Consider the following 6019-nt stretch of genomic DNA (forward strand, 5'->3'; position numbering starts at 1 on the left):
TGTTCATATAACTGATAGCAGTTTAGAAAATTTCCCCAAACCCCCGGCTATGAATAGAAAACTGTCTACTCAAGCAGGCAACGTCACTTGGCATTTTGTACCCTTGTTGTCTTTTCCTCAGCTGAGCTGCCTTCCCCACCCACAGAGCCAGGGAGGCTCCTGAGCTCCCCGTCATTTCAGGGCAGGCAGAGCCATCATTCAACCAAAGTTTGGGCCCTAAGCTGTTTGGATCAGTCAGGCTGGCCAAGTGTGAGAGTGCGTGGACTCTGATCGCTAGAGGACTAGGATCTGCACCTTTGAAAGACTGAGCAGAGTGGGCAAGCCTGGCGAGCCACAGAGTTGACAAAATTCATGTTGCCTTGAGACTTCCTTAAGTTCTCTCTCTAGGTTCCTGAAGTTCACTCCCTTAGGCTGGTCTGTATGCTGGTGCAAATTACAAACCCTTGATTCACCCCTAGTTCAGGTTCTGAGGTTACCGTGAATTAGAGCGCCCTGTATTCTGTGTGGGTCCTGCCCTTCCCTGTTCCCTGTCAGTATTCAACAAAGCAAGTTAATCTCCCTGGTAAGTGACAGCTCTGCCCCTTGTAACTGGCATGGAATCAATTTTTAAACTTGATTTGAGAAGTGAGGGGAGTATCAAGAATTCAGTGCTTGCTGGTGGATTCATTAGCAAGCTGAATCGGTTTTAGCTGGAATCTGTTTGGCTGTCCTCATCTCTTAGTTCTCCTTTTCTTTTCTTCTTTTTTTCATCGATCCTGCCCACAAGACTTATTACCTACTCTGTCTACTGCGTACACCAGGCAGTGGTTAAGTTGTTCACAGCAGGCACACACACCACTCTGCTCTGGCCAAGAGTTTGGCAGCTCTGTAGAGAAGGAGAAAAATAAAGTGGGTGAACATACATTTTCACAGAAATTGACCCAAACACCCCAGAATGCTGTTGTTTTTGTTAGGTGCCATCGAGTCAGTTCCAACTCATAATGACCCTATGTACAACAGAACAAACACTGCCCAGTCTGAGCCATCCTCACAGTCATTGCTGTATTTAAGCCCATTGTTGTGGCCACAGTGTCAATCCATTTCACTGAGGCCCTTCGTCTTTTTCGCTGATCCTCGACTTTACCAAGCATGATGTCCTTCTCAGAGACTGGTTCCTCCTGACAACATGTCCAAAGTACATAAGCATTCGTGATCTGAAATGGTCTGGTATTGGTCCTTTTAAATCAGACAATCATATGGTCTACTATGCTGGAAATGACAAGTTGGAGAGGAAGGTGTCAGATTCATTGTCAAAAAGAACATTACATCCATACGCCTACAAGGAAAAGCAGTTAATATGACTATGATTCAAATCTACACACAACCACTTCAAAAAATTGACTTTTACCAACTTCTACAGTCTGGAATTGATCAAACATGCAGTCAAGACGCGTTGATAATTATTGGTGATTGGAATGTGAAAGTTAGAAACAAAGAAGAAAGCTCCATAGTTGGAAAATATGTCCTTGGTGATAGAAATGATCCTGGAGATCAAATGATAGAATTTTGCAAGACCAATGACATATTCATTGGAAATATCTTTTTTCAACAACATGAACGGCAACATGAGGACCTCACTGAATGAAATACACAGGAATCAAATTGACTACATCTGTGGAAAGACATGATGGAGAAGCTCAATGTCATCAGTCAGAACAAGGCCAGGGGCTGACTGCAGAACAGACCATCAATTGCTCATATGCAAGTTCAAATGGAAGCTAAAGAAAATTAAAACAAGTCCATGAGAGCCAAAGTACAAATTTGAGTATATTCCAACCCAGAATGCTATGAGGAAGCAAAAAAGACACCTTAAAAGGAAGCAAAGGTAATTGTCTTCAAGAGGTGTATGCAGCCTTTCAGAAGCACACCACCCTACCCCACCCCCGACTACAAGAAAGTTTGCCTTTCAAGCAATATGGAAGGAATTTGAAGCTGCCACTTCAAAGGGACTGACATTCATTTTTTGGTGGGGAATTTAGAAAAAGGGAGATTGATTTTCCAATCATGACAATATTTTCTGTGCTTCTAAACTGATTCTCTGTCCTGATCTAGTTTATGGATGTACAGGCAGGAACAAGGGAAAATGATGACTATGTAATTGGAGGCACCTCCAGGCAGGAATAGACCTTTGGCCAGAACCAGCCTATACTTGGTGCTACATGTCTGTTCTGCCCACTGTGGTCACAGAATCTTGGTGTCATTGTCAGTGGGAGACAACTCCACTGAGAAATCTACATGCAGGGCTAAAGCATAGTCACACAGCGGGCTTTCAACTCCTGTGAGAGGGTGCAGGAGATGCTGACCTACCCTTCAGCTCCACTATTCATGATATCTGTCCATGACCTTGAAGAGCACATGGGTTAGTCGGAGGAGTTTTTAACCTGAGGGAGGATCTCCAGTCTTCCCTCTAAAGAAATAGGCCAGGGCCCTCTTGAAGCCAAGTATAAATTTACAATCTTCAAAACAGCATGTTTTCTGTGGAAGCTAACCAGTACCAATTGTAGTCGAATCAATTCTGACTCATGGCAACCCCATATGTGTCAGAGTAGAACTGCACTCCACAGGGTTTTCAATGGCTGATTTTTCAGAAGTAGATCACAAGGACTTTCTTCCAAGACAGCTCTAGGTGAGTTTAAACAGCCAACCTTTCAAGCATGTTACCATTTGCACCACCGAAGGAATCCCTCCCATTGCTATTAAGTTGATTCCAACTCTCAGTGGTGAAGTGCTCGCCTGCTAACCAAAAAGTCTCTGTGGTTTGAATCCACCAGCTGCTCTGAAGGAGAGAGATGTGGCAGTTTCTGTAAAGACTAAACCAAAAACCAAACCCATTGCCCTTGAGTTGATTCCAACTCATAATGACCCTAAAGGACAGAGTAGAACTGCCTCATAGGGTTTCCAAGGAGTGCCTGGTGGATTCAAACTGCCCACCTCTTGGATAGCAGCCATAGCTCTTAACCATTTTGCCACCAGCGTTTCCTCTGTAAAGACTACAGCCTTAGAAACCCTATGGGCAGTTTTACTCTGTCCTATAGGGTTGCCATGAGGGAATCCCTAAAAAAGCACAAACCTGTTGCCTTTGAGTTGATTATGACTCACAGGATAGAGTAGAACTGTCCCATGGGATTTCCAAGGAGCTACTGATGGATTCCAGCTGCTGACCTTTTGGACTGGTGGATTCGAGCTGCAGACCTTTTGGTTAGGGGCCTGGGCTCTTAACCACTACGCCACCAGGGCTCCAACTACCACCTAGTGGGAGTTTATTCTGTCTTCTACAGAGAGTGACTCCAGAGACATGGGTATTCAAGAGAGTACCTGGAGACATGGCAAGTTTCCATCCTAAAAATGAAATTTGGCCTTTAAATCATAGAAAACTGACTTGCTGACTCTACCACAATGACTTGATTCTTATAGATCAAGGGAAAAAAAAATTTAGCTGGAAAGAACAGAGCGAAAGTGAAATAAACCATTTCTTGGAATCCAGAACCCTCTGTAATTCATTGCTGCTGACAAGTAAATGATATCAAATCATATTCAGACTGCAAGTTACTTCACTTCACCCCAAACCTAGCCCAGGAAAGAAGAATATAAAGTTTCACTTACTCATTTAACCATAATTTATGGAGCACTTACTATATGCCAGAACCTGTGCTAAGCACTATAGATATCATTTTAAATAAGAAACTACCCCAACCAGGAAAAGCTCCCAAGGGACTGTACACATCAGTCATGACAGCGGCCGTATTCACAGTCCTTTCTGAGGAAGGAGGCAGTCCTTGGGAGCCATGTAATATGCCAAGTCATCGCATCCTTGCCCACAGCTGATTGGACAGAGAGTGGGCTCCTGACCCAGAGGCAGTCAGTCCACGGGCTGGTCAACGTTCTGTATGTGGCCCAGCAATGGAAAGAAAAAAACCTTTTCCCATTCTTGTAAGTTAGTAATTACCCAAGACAATTAGTTTGTTCCTCTTGAGAGGTAATATATATAGAATGAGTCAGAAGAAATGGTGATAAACAAAAAAAGGAGTAAATAAAAGTATCTTAGTCATCTTTCTTCCAGCAAAGCCCTAACATCAATCAATTGCTCAGTTGCATAGACCTGCTTCCTCTACCCTGGAACCACTTTTAAGTTCCGGTTACTGTAAGGACCCATAGGTTTTCCAAGGAGCGGCTGGTGGATTCTAATTGCCGACCTTTTGGTTTACAGCCAAACGCTTAACCACTGCGCCACCAGGGCCCCCCGCACTACCAGGGCTCCCATTATTAGCATAAACCTGTTGCCATCCAGTCAATTCCAACTCATGGCGACCCTATAGGACAGAGTAGAACTGCCCCCTAGAGTTTCCAAGGAGTGGCTGGTGGGTTCAAACTGCTGACCTTTAAGTTAGCAGTATGAGCTTTTAACCACTGCCACTGCACCACCAGGGCTCCATTATTAGTGTGTCGTTGTTGTTGTTAGGTGCTGTTGAGTTGGTTCCAACTCGTAGCAACCCTATACACAACAGAATGAAACACTGCCCGGTCCTGCGCCACCCTCACAATTGTTGCTGTGCTTGGGCCCATTTTTGCAGCCACAGTGGCAGTTCATCTCGTTGAGGGTCTTCTCTTTTTTGCTGACCCTGTACTTTTACCAAGCATGATGTCCTTCTCCAGGGACTGATTGCTCCTGATAACATGTCCAAAGTATGTGAGACATAGTCTCGCCATCCTTGTTTCTAAGGAGCATTCTGGTTGTACTTCTTCCAAGACAGATTTGTTCACTCTTTTGGCAGTCCAAGGTATATTCAATATTCTTCTCCAACACCACAATTCATGCCTATCCTGAAGAAAAGTGATCCAACTGAATGCAGCAATTATTGAACAATATCATTAATATCACACGCAAGTAAAATTTTGCTGAAGATTGTTCAAAAGCGGCTGTAGCAGTATATTGACAGGGAACTGCCAGAAATTCAAGATGGATTTAGAAGAGGACGTGGAACCAAGGATTATTAGTGTAGGCATCCTTAAAATAAGCCCTCATTACTTGAGCTATCCTGAGTGAATCACAGTTCTTGCAAGTAAAATCGTCTATTAAACCAATATGATAGGATAAGAAGGCTGCGAAGAAGGTGCAATGGAAGCACAGAGGGAGTAATTAACACTGCTAGAAGTTTAAAACCTGATTTCAAATTTCAATATGCTACAGTAGTGAAGAAATTTGCCATATTTCAAAGGTCACCGAATCTAAACTGACACAATGAATTACATAAAATGGCACACTTGATTTTCTTGAAGACTAAAACTTTTTTTTGTTTTTGGATGGGGTCAGATATAAAATAAACAGTGACAAAAGCCCCTTCTCCCTCCTGATATCCTATATCTGTTGGCACAGAGAAGAGTGACAAAATTAGATTCGAATTAGAACATCTTTGAGATGGCCAACAAACAATGCCAAACACCACCACAAATGAGCTCAAGGATCAGTAGGGAGAAAAAGGACCTACTCTAATTCCACAGGAGCAGATCAAGGAGAGCTTTCCTTAATTGGTCCTCTGCTTGGGAACCTGGAGCGCTCTCCCATTAACATACGACATTTGCTAACAAAGTGATGTGCACTAACAGCCAGTCTCATACTCAGATTGGTGGAAACGTGTTTCTACTTGGCATAAACTCCTCAGGGAAAGCAGAACTTGCTGAGCAACCTTGAATGTTATCAATATTTTCCGGCACCTGTTAGCCGTTATGCAGAGAAGGCATCTCATTATCAGACATAAATGTTGTCAGTAAAGGCGTGGAGAAATCCGAAATGAGTGCAGGCAAGGGGCAACAAAATTTATATTGGTATAAATATTTTCTCTCTACAAGCTCATACTGTATAAACATTCCTTTTCAGTGGTGAGACTCCTCAAGCTGAAAAGGCAGGAGGAAAAAAAGTGTTTCAAGGCATGAATTTGTGGTACAAAACAAAAGATGCCCCCACTGGTTTAAATCTGTGTGC

The sequence above is a fragment of the Trichechus manatus genome, unplaced genomic scaffold (assembly GCF_000243295.1).
Source record: "Trichechus manatus latirostris isolate Lorelei unplaced genomic scaffold, TriManLat1.0 scaffold00047, whole genome shotgun sequence".
In the NCBI taxonomy this organism is placed as follows: domain Eukaryota; kingdom Metazoa; phylum Chordata; class Mammalia; order Sirenia; family Trichechidae; genus Trichechus; species Trichechus manatus.